General features: G+C 43.7%; 1 long non-coding RNA gene across 1 annotated transcript in view; it reads left to right on the top strand.

The window, feature by feature from the left end:
• Positions 1 to 17,978, top strand: part of LOC129145358 (uncharacterized) — a 67,004-nt gene continuing 49,026 nt past the window's right edge. The window contains exon 1 of the long non-coding RNA XR_008550875.1: positions 1 to 469. This is a non-coding gene — a long non-coding RNA (uncharacterized LOC129145358). The remainder of the gene's footprint in view (positions 470 to 17,978) is intronic.

The raw sequence follows: 17,978 nt of genomic DNA, 5'->3' as shown, positions 1-17,978 counted from the left end.
CTCCTGCTAGCAGTGACCTTGGGAAAGTTCTTAAACTTGCTGAATCTTTGTGGTTCCTTCTATGAAGCTGGGATTCCTAACATTTTTCAAAGGTTAAACGAGAAATGTCTAAAAAATGCTTAGCCCAGTGCCTGGCATGGCTTCAGTGCCTAATAAATAGCAGCTATCGGCAGCTGACTGACACATCATCTTGGCCTAATGTATTTTTCGAGACTTGATTCAATGACCTCAGACTTTCTTCGGCTGTTCCAGAGTTAATAAATTGAAGAGCACTTGCAGCCAAACCTCACTTATGGACTATTTTGTGTTGTTCTCTGTCGACTAAGAAATTGTAAGTAACGGCAGGGGAGGACCCTGCTGTGTTCCAGTTCCAGTTTAAGGCCAACTTCATGCCGAGGACTGAGTAACCAGCCACCTGTTGATTGATTGTTCGAGTGGCAAGAGCTTCTGAAAGAGCATGAACAAACAGGTAAGTCAGACAACATCTGGGTTTTGCCCAGATATGTTCCCTGTAAGTGAATGAGTCAGAATGGCTCAAGTATGTAATGCTTCTCCTTAAACTGTTTGCAAAACTGTCAGGTGAAGGATCGTTTCAAAGGATTTGTGTCTATTACATGGAATTAATTCTCTTTTTCTTTAGATAGAAAGTTAGTCTAGCCTCTTAAAAGTGTTAAATCAAGATATCTAAAAGAAGACAGGCTGTGGGCAAGCTGGAATTTTCAAAGAAGTTAAAATACAAGGAAATGCTCTGGGAAATTTGTCAGTCATGAAATAGATGAGTGTGGAAAGTTGGTGAAAATATTTGAGCTCTTTAACATACTTACTAACCCCTATAAGATTTGCACATTGGATTCACAAAAGCAATAAAACTATCATAATCAGCACTTTATGTTTCAAAAAGTAATTTTCTGCAATATCTATGAGCTAGTCATCTTCTTATGTCCAATGTAGAAGACAGACTTAGAACAGGATGATTTGGGGAAATACTTGTCCTTAGAGTTCTAGAGTTTTATTATGTGAGGAATTAAGAGCCAGAACTTTTCTCTGATAGTAGATCTTTACATATAATTATATAGAGATCCACATTACCAGGCCTCAAATAGTGAAAAAATAATAATAAAGCCAGTTATCCACTACTCTCGGTCACTCCTTGGTATCTATGTGTCTTGAGTGATATAGGCAGTGAGATTAAAAGGACCCTTTCTCACTGAGATTTACATTTCAATATGTAGAGTTTATTTAGTTCTAGTTGTGTCTTAGCTTAAAATAAATCCTTGGGGTGGTGGGTTGGTCTAAGAAGTATATATTTAAGATGTTATTTTTGGAAACTGTTAGAGAATGAAATGAAAACTTGTGATTTTCCTTGAACTTGGCTTGAAAGTAAAATAAAGATTTTATGAACTTGGAGGTGCAAAATTTATTCTCCTCAAACTTTCTCATTTGTAAATGAGAGACTTAGAGCAGAGCCTGGAATAGGGGACTGAAATTCTATAGAATTCACTTAGCTCTGCCCCTAGAAATCAATCTTTACCAAAATCAACCATCCTCATCTTAGAAATTGCTTGGATGGAGCTCCCGGGTGGTGCAAGGGGTTAAGATGCAACCTATGAAGCTATCAGCAGCCAATGCAGCATGAGTTCGATCCCTGATCAGGGAGCTACCCAAATGGCCCACCAGACCTCTCCTGTCTTACCTGCTGCTCCCCTCAGCAGTGTATTTCTTTTTTTTTTTTTTTTAGAGGCATGTTTTATTTATTCATTTATTTGTTTGTTTGTTTTGTTTATACATGCACTGGGTACAGTCAGAAGCGCGGGAGGGTGAGAGAATTCACCAGAGCCAGAGTGGGGAGCAGAACAGGCAGAAGGACCGAAGTACACTGCTGAGGGGAGCAGCGGGCGACAGGAGAGGTCTGCACGCCATGTGGGACCCTCCTCCGGTGGCCGGGGAGCAGCCGGGGATCGAACTGGCACTGCAGAGGCTGCGGGCAGCTTCGCAACCCAGCGCTCAACCACTGCGCCACTGGGGAGGCCCAGCAGTGTATTTCAATTGATCCACCTGCTCTGTTCCTCACTCTATCTCTAGTGAATCCTCTCACCTCCCCCCACCTCTGGTCTGTACCCCAATTCTTGTATGCATAAATAAATGAATCTTTAAAAAAATTGCTTGGAGTTCCAAAGTGTTTATATCATAAATACACATTATTATTGTTACCATCCCATTGTTTATTTATTGCACATGTAAATGCTATGCAATCCACAAACCAGATGCTTTAGGTTTGGTCCTCTATAAGAATGGCTGGAGAAGTTTTCCTTAGGTGTATAGGGTGTCTCTGTTTTGCTTTGTTTTTAATGCAGGATTTTTGTGTCCTCTCCTCATGAAATATACATGAAATTCCTGCTTTTGTGAAATGAGGAAGGGGAGATGTGCTGTGAATCCCTATCACTGAGTGGATGTTTGGACATGGTACTGCGCTAGGCCATCTCTGGAGCAAACTTACTGCACAGCTTCTACTTCCTGGAAGGTCTTTGTTATTACTGATTATGAAAAATTTCTAACATTCCTAAACATAGAAAAAATGGCACCAGGGTCCCATATATCTTGCCTACTACCTACATTAAAGAATTGATAATATTTTTCACTTTTGGGGGGGTTACATCATTTTAGGTAAATTACAGACATCAAGACAATATATTCCTAAATTCTTCAATGTGCTTTTTCAAAATATAACCACAAACCATTATTACATCTGGCAAGATTAGCAATAGTTCCCTAGTGTTGTCTAAATATTCTGTACAAATTCAGTTCTCTGCTTTTAAGTTCAAATCAGTACTCTATAAAGACTATGAACAATGCTTTTTTTTTTCTTGACTCTTTTAATCTATAACAATCCCCCCAACTGTTTCACCTTTCCTGCCTTTCTTTTATTGTGGCATTGACTTGTTGAAAAGACATGACCAGTTTCTCCCACAGCACATCATACATTCTAGATTTGCTTGATTACTTTTCTTCATGGAAATTTAACATGACCTCTCTATCCCTTCCCTGTCCTATAAATTTGAAGCTTCAGAGAAAAGTGTGATTCATTCCAGTTAAACATTTTTGCCAAGGGTCTCCCCGGTGGCGCAGGGGTTGAGCGCTGGGTTGCAAAGCTGCCCGCAGCCTCTGCAGCGCCGGTTCGATCCCCGGCTGCTCCCCAGCCACTGGAGGAGGGTCCCGCATGGCGCGCAGACCTCTCCTGCCGCCCGCTGCTCCCCTCAGCAGTGTACTTCGGTCCTTCTGCCTGCTCTGCTCCCCGCTCTGGCTCTGGTGAATTCTCTCACCCTCCCGCGCTTCTGACTGTACCCAGTGCTTGTATAAATAAATAAATCTTTAAAAAAAAAAACAAACACTTTTGCCAAGAAGGTTAAGTCACAGGTGACACTGTGTACTCCCTGCTGCATCACATCAGGAGGCAATGACTTCTTGTGCCTTAAAAGTTTTAACCCTCTTGAGAAGCAGAAGTGTACCATTTCTCATTTGTCTTAAAGAACACCACTGCACCAGCAGCCAGGAGTGTGAATGCCATTTAACTCGGCTGATCTTCAGTTTTCTTGGAGAGAGAAAACCAACACTAACTTCTGGTAATGATGCCATTAACTATCATTTATTAAGTGATCACTATTTCAGCTTATTTTCACACTAATCAAGACAGAGAGTTATTTTTTTATCTTCTCCATCATACAGGTGAGGCACTGAGTCACACTAACCATGACAGAGTTACTCTTATTATCACCTTCCAACTACAGGTGAGAAACTGATCTGCAGAGATTTGAAGCAATTTGGCCAAGGTCAAACAACTGGTAAAGAGGGAGGCGGGAGGTAAACTCAACCAACTTGATTACCTGGTGTGTGCAGCAAATCCTGTGAGTCTTGGACAAAAGGGAAGCATTGACACAGAAACACCAGTGCTGTGCTAGGGGGTTGAGTGGATTTTTTTGTTTTGTTCTTTTCTTTCCATTGCTCAGACTTTCACTGATGTTACTCAATTACTTTGATAACTACACAAATGAATAGGTATTTATGGGAGAAGACATAGCATATGGGTAAAGTAACAATCAAAATCATCTATTACTTACCTGTTCTAGTGGTCCTGACAACGCAATCAAAGGAATCACATCAACCATCATAAGAAAAACTTCGCCTAGAGGGAAATAGACATACAAAGTGACACCATAAACAGATATTCTGTGTTTTCTTCTTCACAATTCTATTCCTTTTGTCCTGTTTTATTTGACATATGGCTCACTTCATAAAAATGTTTAAATATTGATTCTAAAATAGCTTCACTTGGTCCTAAAACAATAATAACAGACCATGTGGTTTCTGGAAGGATCTGTTCTGCTGTTTCTGTAAAAAAAAAAAAAAAAAAAAAAAAAAGTTTGGTTTGCTTTCAGGATTTTTGAATCAAGAGAGTTAGCTGGTCAATTATCCCCAAACATGATTTCTGTTTTTAGAGCTGCAGTTAAGACAATATAAAGAGTTACATGTCTCCTGTCTTTTAAGTTAAATCTCTGAGATAAGCATGTGTCCTCTCCAAGATGTAAAGCCATTCTTGGCAAATGGCATCTACATCTCCAGAATCCTTAACCATTTTATTCCACACACAGCTAAGAGGGCTGAGAAAATTGTGAGTACACCTCAAAAAGATATTTACTGAATAGGAAAGCTTTGGCCCCCTGCTTTGTCTTTCTGCTTCAAATCAGAAATATAATATGCCTAATTTGGTCACCATAATAATTATAAGCCTGGACATATTTATTATCACTTAGTTAAAAGCTAGTACAATCTTTGAAATAGATTTAAAAATATATGCATCAACCAAATGTGGGGAAAGGACACCAAAATCTTAACAAGCTATGGTAAGGTAACTATCGCAAATTGAAAAATTATAATTATCTTTTCTCATGCCTGGATGGTTATAAAAAGAAAAAATGATTTCCTAGAAATTTCATCTAGTCTGTTTCCACTCTAAAGCTCCTAAAAAATGATCTTTTGGGGGAGTTGTTTTTTTATTACTAGCTATTAACTTTGATGCTTACTATGTCCTAAGCATTATACCTGCACCATTTTGCTTAATCTTTACAACAGCACTACACCTGCATTATTACACTTACTCTAAAGTAAAGGCATTTATATCCCTAATGTACAGATGAGAAAATCTAGGCTCAGAGAGGTTAAGTAACTTGAACACAGTCACACAGCTGACAGGTGGTGGGGCCAGAATTCAGAGTCAGGACTGACTCCTGAGCCCTACCTCCCTAATTTCCCAGAGGCGACAAGAAACCACGACTATAATTTCATCAACTGAATTTCAAACCCCAAGAATATGCAAACTCACAGCTTAGTAGAATCCGTTGTGCTTAACCCAGAACAATTCAAAGCAAGGAACCTACTTGCAAATTCAGCTCTAGAAGCTCTAGACTCAGACCCATATTGCCTGCACCAGAAGAGAATTCTCACTAGTCCCTAGGGTTCCCTCTCCCACCCTCCCCTGAGGCCTGTGGGTGTTCTTCACGAGGCCCTTCCAGCTACCCTTGTGTCTGCAGCTGCTTTGGAATCCCTTCTTTCCTGCTTCCCCCTCAAAACTCTAGCAGGTCGTTTTTCTTCTTTCCCTTCCTCTTAGGCTGCACCCAGCTGCCAATCAAAAAATATTTGTTGAGTGAATAAATAAATGAATGAGTGAATGAACAAACAGCTGTCAAACCAGTCACAGGTGGAAAAGCACACAAAAGTGTACAAATAGCAAGCTGGTTGCCTGAAATAGCCTCAGTTTGACCAGAGTCTACATGTTAAATTGGAGAACATTTATTTATTTATTCTGTGTTAGATACCGTATTATTTACTTCACATTTCATACTTGGTTGCCTTAATACTACTCAACACTTCTGTGTCTTTGGATCCAGTTACTACTCGTGGATCCTTGTTCTCTGTTATAAAATGAGCCCATTGAGTCATACTTCACTGGTCATTCTCGGGCTCAGTAAAGGGCCCATGGGAGCTCTAGCAATGCAGGACCTTTGGGTACTGTCAGCGTCATGCATTTATTTGTAGCTTTTTTGCATTTAATAGTGGGGACCAAAACACACTGCTCAAAAATGATGGTGTTATAGAGAGAATCCCCTGAGGTTGCTTGCTGGAACAAAGCCATCCACAGCAGAAAAGGGCTTGCAGGAAGCCAGGCTGCTGTGGATGGACCCAGGGAGCAAGGGAGGCCGGCAGCCAGGTCACACCTTGAGGACATCCAGGGAAAGGCCTGGAAGCCCCAGGAACATTTGGTATGTCCTTACTTTTGCTGTCTTAACCTCAGTGATAACCACTCCAGTTAAGACTCTGTCTAGACTGACAGTCAATAACCAGATTGTATAATTAAGCCATGCAATCACCCTGGAGACAGCGGCCACTGAGAAACACTCTGGACGTGGGCCCTAGCACCTGCCCAGGTGGGCACCTTCCAGCAGCGCCCACCTCCCTCCCCACCCTCTACTGGGGCTGAAATGAGGGGAGCTGTCTTTTTAATTTATCCTAACTTGTTTCTCCCTCCCTAAATTGTTGGGGTTTACCTGAGCAAGGGAGACACTTCGCATCTGCCCAGGAACCCCTATTCCTCCACGGCAGATATCAGAGAACTGACAGAGACAGAGTTTGTGAATTGACGATGCATTTCTTGTGGGTCTTTTCTCCCACCCTAATCTCTGTCCTCCCCCTTTGCTCCCTGCCAGCCCCTCTCCTTCTATCTGTGTAAAAGGAAACCCTTTGAAGTGTCTTTGAAACAATTTTTTTCTTTTCCTCCTCCAAGGTTCTTTTCACTCATTTTTAAAGCTGAAATTTTCATAGAAAATTATTTTGGTGGGTTCGGAAACATAACTTTTAATTCTCAGCCCCCAAGCAAACATTGCAACCAAAGACACCTTACCTTTTTTTTTTTTTTTTAAGTGCAAAGTAAGTTTCTCCAGCAAAGAAAGACCTAGTATTTTCCTAGGCCTTCTTGCAAACAGAGGCCCCTTGGACAATATTTACATCTACATGTGGGTGAGTTGAGACTGTGCTTGGGGCAGTTGGAATAAGAGAGGCATTGATAGATTCCAGTAAGGCTGGCAGGTACTGAAGTGTGAGTACGGAGGAAACTGGGGGAATGAGCGCTAGGCTTGTGAAAAACTAACATTTATCGAGGACTCAGGTGGACCTGCTTTGTGCAAAACACTGTCCACGAGGTAGAGAGCACCGTTTCTGACTTATAGATGAGGAACCTGGGGCAGTGATAAGGGATCTAGTCTCCCAGAGCTAGTGAGTCTTAGAGTCAGGATCCTAACACAGGCCTCTATCTCCACCCTTGCTGCTCCTCTGTAGTGCCTGGGCCACAGGTCAGTCCCACAGGGAAGTCATTTAGAATCTAAGCTTTAACCAGACCCTCGCCAGAGTAAGGGGTGCACACATTCTGGAACTGTCCTTTATCACTAAGGGCACCGCCGCCCTGACCACATTCTTCTTCTGCCCCTCTTGGGATCCTGCTTTGCTCCTTTATAGGTCTACTATAAAACGAAGATGGACTTAGGATCACCACTGAGAATTTACTGGAACCTAGCAGCAGCTTTCTAAAGGTCTCTATGGGACTTTTGTAAAATTTGAGTATAGAGTCTGACAAAAATGATGGCAATAATGAAAAACCAGTTTTCAAAAGTTACTTCTAAATGATAACAGAACACTAATAGATATTCAGTATAGGAAATGTGGAAAATGAAGAAAAGATAAAGGAAACATAAATAATCTTATAAACCCACTATCCTGAGATAACCTCCGAAACATTTAGCTGCATTTCCTTCCAGTATTTTCTCTACACATATGTGCGTGTGTATAAATACATTATTTCTTACCAAATAGGGATCATTCTGTATGTATACATTTGCATCCTGAATTTTTTTCTCCTCACATTTACATGACGAGCATTTTAAAAAAATACTTTAAGCCAGTGAATACACAAGCTGCTTTCCAGGGCTCCGGCTCTGGATGAGAAAGTTCTTTCCATTTAGTTTGAATTCCTTCTGCTTCAATTTAAGAATTAAGATAGGAAGTATGTAGTGTCTCTGTGGGAGACGCTACATGTTCTGAGAGAGAACCTCATTGTGGATGGAAGGCAGATCTAGAAGATCCCCATGTCCCAGAGGTACGAGGGCCCTGCAGGCATCCACCTTTGTCCTGGGCATTGTACTCCCTTCACCCTAGGGACAGGAGGAAAGTCTTCAGCTTTAGGACAAAGAATGAAGGTGGCATTCGTTGTCAACTGTGCTAGCTCCTTTCAAGCAAGGTTTGTCTGGATTTTGTTTTTGCTTTTGTTTTTAAGTCTCCATACCCCACTGCTCAGAACTGTACACAGTAGCTTCCAAAAAAAATAAGAGATGAATGAATGGATCAATAAACAAGTTGGTGAATGAATGAATGGAGATGGTAGGCAGCAGCCTAACGATATAAACATCTCCTCCTACTCCACCTTGGCCTCAAACATCTCTCTGTGCCTCAGGCATTACCTTGAGAATCTCTCTGAGGCATTCTGCAGAGGGCCTTTTTAAAAATCAAGGCTCACTGGGAGGGCTACCTGTTTCATTTAATAGCCTTTGCAAATATGTTGATGCAGGGATTTCAGGAAAGGGTGGTCCTACAGTTTGTCATAGTCAATACTATTCTAGGTAAACCAGTTTCCTGAGCCAAGTTCTCTGTCCATTTGAATATTCATAAATCTGTGCCCATCAAGTGTGTTTTCCCTGGGAGCAAGGAGACACTGCCTTTAAAAGCTCAAGGAATAGAGAGCAGAGCTGTTATGGCATTTTCCCAGTGAAAGTTTTGGGGGTGATATTGCTTCCCTGGGCAAAGATGGAATTAATCTGGGTAGGAATATGACTCCCAACTTGGAGACCCTTCTCTTGGAAGGTTTAGTGGAGAGCAGACTTGGACAGTGGCAGAAGGCAACCTGAAGCTGCTCAGTAAACCCGGGCTTGCTCTAGACCATGTCTTTACAGAGAAATCTTTTCTTAGTCAACTTTTCAGTTGACAACTAAGAGAAGATGAGGGAGGGGTCCGACAGCTGTCACCACCTTCCCGGTTACCCCCCTAGTGCAACTCTCACCAATTTCACCCGGATTCCTTCAGTGACCTCCTAGTTAACCTCTCTGCATTCACCTGTGGCCCACTCTTCATTCTCAACCTACAAATCATAAGTCAGGTCAGGTTGTGTTTCTGCTCAGTAACCCTCTAATGCGGCTTTCTAGCTCTGGCAAAATCTAAATCTAAGCCCACAATCTAAATCTAAACCTATGTGGTCTGTCATTCCCTGCCACCTTTTAACTTTCATCTCCTATTACTACCCCTCTTGTTCATGCTACACCAGCTGGCAGGCTCCTAGCTGTTCCTTAAATGCACCAAGCACACCTCTGCCTCAGGACCTTTGTCCTTGCTGGTCTGGCTGCCAGAACAGATCCACGCTGCCCTCACCCCCAAATTCCCCTCCCCTTCACCCCTATCTATCTGCTTGCCTCACTCCTCATGACCTTGGCCTCACCTGGCTGGCCCATCTAAAATTAATAGCAATCATCCTCCTGCCCCTGACCCCAAATACGCATTCCACTCTCTACCTCCTAACTCCCTGCTTTATTTTTCTTCATAGCATCTCTCACCACATGATAGTCTATATATTGTTTCTCATCTCCTTCTCGGCTAGAACAAATAGCTCCATGAGAACAAAGATACTAAATAGAACAGGTAGATTGACCGCAGTACACTGCTGAGGGGAGCAGCGGGTGAGTCAGGAGAGGTCTGCTGCGCCGTGTGGGGAATCAAACTTGTAGGGAATTGAATTCGTGCTGCAGAGGCCGCAGACAGCTTCATGGGTTGTGTCTTAACCAGGGAGGCCCTTGGTTTTTTTTTAAGTGACCATTGAATGAATCTTAAAGAACAACAGTGGTATAATTTATTTTTTTATTTTTATTTTTTTTTACAGTTCTATTACCTCTCTTCAAATACAGTATCCTGTGCTATTATTTTTTATTACAGGGCTTTTTATTTCAAAGGAAAATCCAAACTCAGACTGACTAGGCAGTTGTAAATGATTCTGAAAGTGTAATAAAACATATAATGATTTTTCATTTGTTCCACAAACAAGGCCCCCAATAGCTGGGATCGGATTCTGCTTCATCTGCTTTAGTTTCCTGGTTTATTCTAGGGAGGGCCAAGTGACATACTTGTGTTATGGGAGAACATCTGGAATTGTTTTTCAAGTTTAGCCACCGGACTTTAAAATCTAAAGGTTAAATCACAGGGTTCAGAACGTTCAGGGATTTGAGGGATGACTTATCTTAACTTGACTTTTAAAAAATATTTGAAAAATCCGTCATTTTACGCAAACCTCCAAGATACGCCCTGTTTTCATTTAGCTGACTTAAAAAAATCAGCTAACTTCAATGACAATGCTACAACTTTGGCCTGCCAATTTCCTTTACATCTTTATGTTTTTTAAGTAGTAATTCAACTTAATGAATGACATCTGTCAAGCCACTTGCCCAAGAAGGAGGAAGGACATTTTATGAGCTGCCCACGTGCTGATTTCAGGCTGCTGAAATGACCCTTCAAAACCTCAGCCAAGCCCCTGTGTCAATATTTCTCAATCTTCACTATGTAGAAGAATCACCTGGGGAATCTTGTTAAAAGTGTTGTAGATTCCTGGCCAAGAACCTGATTCATTATATTTGGGGAGGGGTGCAGAGCTGCCTTGTAAAGCCAGTGCCCGGGGGATGTGTCACCTGCTCTTCCTGAAAAACATTGCCAGACTGTAAGCCACCTGCAGGCAAGAACCACATCCATCCTAAACCATGACACCACCTGTGAGGCAGCCCTGCCCAGAGACTTCTTTCCCCTGGAATGTTCTCCTAGGATCCAACAAAGGAATCTCCCCATAAAGAAGGGCAAATGAGGGACTGAGGAGAAGCAGACACTTAAGGATAAAGCATTTTTACTAGAGACAGATTTGGAAGTGGCCCACATTACATAAACTCTCTCTTTTTTGATCATCAGCTTCCAAAGATAATTCTTTTTGGTCTTGTCAAGATAAGTTTTTGGATGATAGATTCATAATCACACCTCTTTTAGAATTTCAGAATATCTTGGATTACCCAATCAATTCTAATGGCCTCTCTGGACCCATTATGGTTTCTTACTCCTTATTACTGGTATTGCAACAGTGACTAGAAAGATGAGCTCCTTATCAGAGATGCCTAGTGGTTGATCTTATAGGATCTGGGGAAACCCTGTAATGTCAGCCAATATATCTCAGGATGAGATCTGTAATTGCCTGTGAAGATCACTGGTAGTAGTTGTGATGAGGATGAAGTAACATTTGTTTGGCTTCCCACCCCTCCTACCCCCCCATTAATCCTATTCTCTATGGCCATTATTTAAAAATTACAAAACTATGCCTACACATTCATTTATTCAAAAAATAGTCAAATCAAGAGTTAAAAGAAACCCCCCCTGCACTCCCATCCCAATTCTAGTTCCACACCAAGATATGTTTCTAGGTTGGTACATATCATTCCGAACCATTTTTTATGCATTAAAAAAATCCCTTCCTCCCTGGGAAGGGGTATAGATGTCCACTTTGCTCCCCAGAGCTATTCCCAAAAGAGTTCACCTTTCTCTCCCAGAGACCTGAATGACTATGGGAGGTCTTGCGAGCCCTCCAGCCCTCAGATTCACTCCATGCAGCCACCAGCCAGCTGCCTTCTTGCTCCTCTTTACTCAGTGGGTATTTAATCCCCTAGCTTTCTGTCTTCCTTCCCATTTGACTCTGGTCCTCATTCTTTTTTTTTTTTTAATAGAGGCATGTTATTTATTTATTTATTTGTTTGTTTGTTTGTTTGTACATGCACTGGGTACAGTCAGAAGCACGGGAGGGTGAGAGAATTCACCAGAGCCAGAGCGGGGAGCAGAGCAGGCAGAAGGACCGAAGTACACTGCTGAGGGGAGCAGCGGGCGGCAGGAGAGGTCTGCGCGCCATGTGGGACCCTCCTCTGGTGGTGGGGAGCAGCCGGGGATCGAACCGGCGCCGCAGAGGCCGCGGGCAGCTTCGCAACCCAGCGCTCAACCACTGCGCCACCAAGGAGGCCCTGGTCCTCATTCTTGATAATGTCAGCACCCACATTTGGGGCACTCAACACCTCAGCCTGTTAGTCACTTGTCCGCCCACCCACCCCATGCCTCTGCTTGCAGCTGTGATGGGGCAGCACCCATCACTGCACCAATGTCACCTTCAAACATTCTCCTCTTGGGCCAACACCGCCTGTCCTCTTTAGCTCACACCAGCCTTCCTCTTATCCTGCTGTTTGTTTTCCTGTTTGAAAAAACAAAGTCACTTCCCTCGTCCAGATCTTTGCACTGATTTCCCTCAGCCCAAGAGGATCTTCTCATAGCTCCCATTGGATTGTTCTCATCCTTCAGTGTCTCCAAAAATATTACCTCTTGGGACCTCCCTGGTGGTGCAAGTGGTTGAGAGGCCACACTATGAAGCTGTCCGCAGCCACCGCAGCATGAGTTTGATCCCCGGCCAGGCTAGGGAGGTGACCCACGTGGTACAGCAGAACTCTCCAGACTTGCCCGCTGCTCCCCTCAGGAGTGAATTTCAGTCAATCTGCCTGTTCTGTTCCCCACTCTGTCTCTGGTGAATCCTCTTAGCCCCCATACCGCTGGCCTATACCCCAGTTCTTGTATGCATACATAAATATTTAAAAAAAATTTTTTTTAAATCACCTCTTCAGAGAAGCTTTCCATTCCCCAATCACACTTTCATCACCTCCTTTATTCTTTTGTAGCACGGCAATGCAATTGCCTTGTTCTGTGTCCACTGCCTTGTCTACTGTCTAGCAGCCCACTGGCATGTTGCTTTAACTCTGCATCCTCAGCCTTGATCCAGGGCCTACCATGTAGCCACTGGTCAATATATTTGTTGAATGAATGACAGAAATGGCATCATACCAGACATATTTACTTGTGACTTTTTGGATTTTTTGAAATACAGTGTAGAGCTTTTTCATGTTAGAATATACAGATGTGTCATGTTAAAGAATAGGACTGTATTCTACATGTACATAGTACTTATATGTACTTTATGTACTTAATCATGCCTTATTATAGGACATTTAGGTTGTTTTCTTTTTTAAGATTTTTCTTTATTTTTGTGTGGAAGAACTGGGGTATAGGTCAGAGGTGCAGGGAGTGAGAGGATTCACCAGAGACAGAGTAGGGAACAGAACAGGCAGATTGACTGAAATACACTGCTGAGGGGAGCAGCAAGTGAGACAGGAGAGGTCTGCTGTGCCATGTGGGTTAGCTACCTGGCTGGGGATTGAATTCAGGCCATAGTGGTGATAGCGCTGAGACTTAACCCCTAGGCCACAAGGGAGGCCCCATTGTTTGTTGGGTTTTTTTACTGCTTAGCAGACTGATGCAATAAACTTTCTTCCACATATATCTTTGAACATGCATGCAAATATTTTTGTAAGTTATACTACTTGATGTAGAAGTGGTAGGTAAGAGGTTATGAGCACAAATTTTTGTTAGCTATTGCTAAACTGCCTTCAGAGACTGCCACATTATACTACTAACAGCACAAGGGAATTCCTGCTTACCTCCATCTTCACCAACACTGTATTTTAACAATAAGTTGATAACTTTATGAACAAAATTGTGCCTTCTGATGAGGTGAGCTCCACTCCAGTGGTTGTGAGAGGGACAGGAAGTGGCACAAGAAGCCAGGTGGTCTTCCCTTCCTGAACGTCAATATGGAGGGCCATGAAACAAAGGTTACCTGAGGCCACTACTCAAGAAAGAGTAGGTGTACTACCCACTCAGGGTGTTTCCCAAGGGGAAACTTCCTTAACAAAACCAGGTCCTCACAGATTTTTGTGAGAAGAAAATTCTAGAGTCAGTCTCTAGAAGCGGGGTTTAGTTTTGCTGCCCTTTAACTAATTACCTAGTTGACACGCCCTTGCTCACTTGTTTGCCCAGCTCTTGCTGCCTTTTCTCTTGAGGTTTTTCCATGTTTCTTCTGGGAAAATTCGCTTTTGGGGGACACACTTTCTCTGGGTTATTTATACAGGACTTAGTCCTACAGTTTCATGAGATTTTGTTGTTCTCACTTCAAAATGCCTCACTGCTCTGGTATTTTGGTGGCATCCCAATATGACAGCTTAATACAGTATTATATTACTCCCCCCCCCTTCAGGGGGGTTAAGCACAAATACTTAGTCATCTTGAACAAGAGCCCCCAGAAGATGTGGAACTTTTAAAATTAACTACATTTAAAGTAGAACAGGGAACATTTAAAGGGACAATTATAGGGAAGGTTAACCAGAGCAAAGTTTTTTCAGTTAAAAAAATCCATTTTCAAGATTAAAATGAAATTACTCACTGGGAATCCCTTTGGTACATTTTCCCATCAGATGTCCCACTGAGACTCAGGTGCAATATTGCCCTCCCAGCCTCATCACGGATTCCCAAGCCTCTGGAAGTGCAGACACTGAAGTTACTGGGATAAGAACTCCACTCCACGTATTGACAGGGAAATCCTGGCAGCTGAGGCCCCTAAGGGGTAGAACGGCTGGCCCAGGGGCTGCAGGCAGGCATCTCCTGGGATGATTTCTGCCACATTCTTGGCTCTTGAGAAGCAGGGATTCAATCAGATTCATTTCTATGTCTGCGGAATCTGTACAGGGCCTAGCAGAGAATGGCTGCCCAACACCCTCTCTAAGCTGGCAGTTGAATTTATGCCCACATTGCAGATTTATAAACAAAGTAAATGTTGTTTGAAGTCACTGAGTTTTGCAGTCATTTTTATGGATCACAGGTAACTAGGAAAGCTACGCTGAGATTCCATTAGCTTGCTGGTCACCCAGCAGAAAGCAGGTCTCATCAGGAAAAAGACAGGGCTAGAGGAAAGATTCCTGGTCTGAGGGGAGGAATGTGGAGCTGTCTAGAGGTGAGGGCTGTGGCAGCTGAGTGATGCAAGCAGGTGTTGGGCACAGGGAAAGACTGACAAGAGAAAGAGCTGCCACTTTAGGCTCACAGACCCAAGGAAGCAGAGTCATTCAGGTCAGTCCTATCTATCAAAACAGCCAACATTTATTAAGCTGCTTTCAGTCTGTGAGTCACACGATAGGCCTCTACATATGCAATCTCTAAGCCTTACAAACATGCTCACAGTGGGCAATATTTTATCTCCTTCACTTCAGTTGTGAGAAAACTGAAAGCTGGGGACGGTACTCAGTGTGCCTGAGTCAGCCTGCCTGGGAGTCAGAAGTGGCAACCCAGGATACAAGGAGGGTTGTTTCCTAATAAAGCCACTGGCCATTGCTGATCACTTTGATGGGTTACTGAACCACACATGCCTCATTTTCCTCATTTGTAAAATGGGAACAGTGATAGTTCCCATCCTGCAGAGAGAAGCCAAGAGATAAAAGATGACACGTTAAACCCACGTTCTCTAACAGGATGGCCACCATCCAGCTGTGGCTAGAGCCAGCTGGAAGCGTGGCCAGTTCTCACTGAGACAGGCAAAACCTATACCAGGCATCATAGATTTTGGATGAAGAACTTGTAAGCAATGTCATGACCTTTTTAATATCCTTTACATGTGGAAATGATAATATTTGGTCAAATAAAATAGGTTATTAAAATGAATTTGCCTGTTTCTTTTGGACTTTTTAAAATGGGCTGCTAGAAATTTTATCACATACACATCTGCATGACATCGCTATTGAGCAGCTCTGACTCAGCAAGAACATCACCAGGCCTTAGGACAGGCGCAGTGCAGCTCAGCGGATCCTGGGACTTGGCCATTCTACCACTTCTTTTGCTTCCTTGGGCCGGATTTAATCCGCGCATCGCCATTCTGTGAGTTTGTGAGCTAAAAAAAAATCTTCTTTCCCATATTTGTTGCTATTCTTTCTCCTAGTCAGTCTCCCTGCAATTAGTGGTGAAAGCATTCTATGAAAAGAGTTTGTGCACTTCTCTACAGGGGCAATAGGGAAGGAAAGCTGGGGAGGCAATGCCAGGCTTGAGGGGAAGGAGCCATCAAGAGTTGTAGGGAAGGTTCTGGGGGAAAGGAGAAAGTGTCGAATGGGCTGAACTGCATATGACCTCTTTCCAGAGGAAGGCCTGGGTGCCCTTCAGCTACAGGATGTCCTGAAGAGGACTGGTCCCAGAGTGGCCCAGGGGCACGCTGGCCTCAGAGGGCAGGGCAGCCGACCACCCACACAGACCTGGCTCCTCGCTGCAAATCCAGAGGAGCCTAGAGCCACAGTGTGAGGAGGGAGCTGCCTCCTGCTCACAGCAGGCTCCAGATTGCCATAGAGAGTCCAGGTAATGACCTGTGGGCTCAGGGTGAGGCTAAAGTCGATGCCACATAAAAGAGAGATTTTTACCTAAAATTGTTTTGCCCCCTCCCCCACAAGCCTGAACACCATTATCCCTCCTCCTTCACAGAGCCTTCCAGAATTGGTTTCTTTTTGTTATCCGATGATCAGGGATGCTGCTTTGGTTTATATGTTCAAGACAGTGATGCTAATCCCCCTATCACTGGGAGAACAAAATGGACATTTCTGCACTGAATCATTCTTTACAGAAAGGAATCACATGCTTTCCTTGGGGAATCTGCAACCTCACACTCAGCCCTAGAGGGACAAAGCATAATGATTTCACGTTGTCTGGCTACTTACTCCCTAGTGGTTCTGAAACTTGGGCTTCCCTTTGAAAGGAAAGATGCCTCATCCTTTTGAAGGCTATCACAAGGCTCTCTGTGGCACGGCTCAGCTCTGGCCTCCACCACAAAGACATTTGTGTGTCTTCTTGGGGCTCTGTGCCAGGCATGCAGACTGCCCAAACTTTCTGCCCATCTGCCGCATGGAGGGCAAAGTCCTGGCTTCTGCCAGGCCAAGGCAACAGGAAGGCTGTTCAGAAACAAAGGCAGGCATTGCTCCTGTCCGCAGCAGTGGGCGAGCAGCCTAGGTCTGGGCCTCAGGTCACCACCCACTCTCTGGCTGCCTGAGTCTGGGCATTTGTATCCAGGGGAAAAAGGCTAGAAAGGCCAATACAGTCAGCTTCACTGGACAGACAAAAGGACAATGTGTGGTCTGATGAAAACAGGACTTGGGGCTGATGAAGAAACTTTCCTTGGGGCAGGGGTGTCACCTGCATGGGCTGAGCCATGGGGCCTGAAAAGTTGCCTCCTCCCCCTACCTCTTTGATCCCTGATAGCACAAAGTTCAGGATCCCTCCAGGGGATCCCCAAGTTGGAGAGGCAAATCATCTTAGAAATGAAGTAAGTTGACTCTGGGGAGGCACCACAGTTCCCAGCTCAGCTCTGTTATTTACTCTCTGCCCACTCTGACAAGTTTCTCTACCTTTCTGTTAGTTGAGTCCCCTAAAGGAGCATACCCTATGGTAAGGATTCAGGGTGGCTGGGTAGTCAGGAGTTGCAGGGACAGGCCAGGGAAAGGGGCGGAAGGCAGCTTAGTCCATCCCAGCTGCCACAATACAATACCAGGAGTGGGGGACTTATAAACAATAGAAATCTCTGTCTCACAGTTTTGGAGACTGGGAACCCATAATCAAGGTGTTAGCAGCTTTGTTGTCTGGTGAGAACCTGCTTCCAGATGCATGGATGGCTGACATCTGGTTGTGTCCTCATGAGGCAGATGGATCAAGGAAGCATTCTAAGGTCTCTCTCTCTCTCTCTTAAAATTGAGATATAACTGGGGCCTCCCCTGGTGGTACAGCAGTTGAGCGCTGGGCTGCGAGGTTGCCTGCAGCCTCTGCAGAGCCAGTTCGTTCCCTGGCCGCCGGCGAGGGTCCCACAAAAAAAAAAAAATTGAGATATAATTGACGTATCAGAATGTATTAGT

This window comes from Talpa occidentalis, unplaced genomic scaffold (assembly GCF_014898055.3).
Source record: "Talpa occidentalis isolate TD23 unplaced genomic scaffold, MPIMG_talOcc4v2.1 talOcc4.10, whole genome shotgun sequence".
Classification (NCBI taxonomy): domain Eukaryota; kingdom Metazoa; phylum Chordata; class Mammalia; order Eulipotyphla; family Talpidae; genus Talpa; species Talpa occidentalis.
The sequence above is the reverse complement of the archived record's forward strand: the minus strand, read 5'-3'. Positions and strand labels throughout refer to the sequence as shown.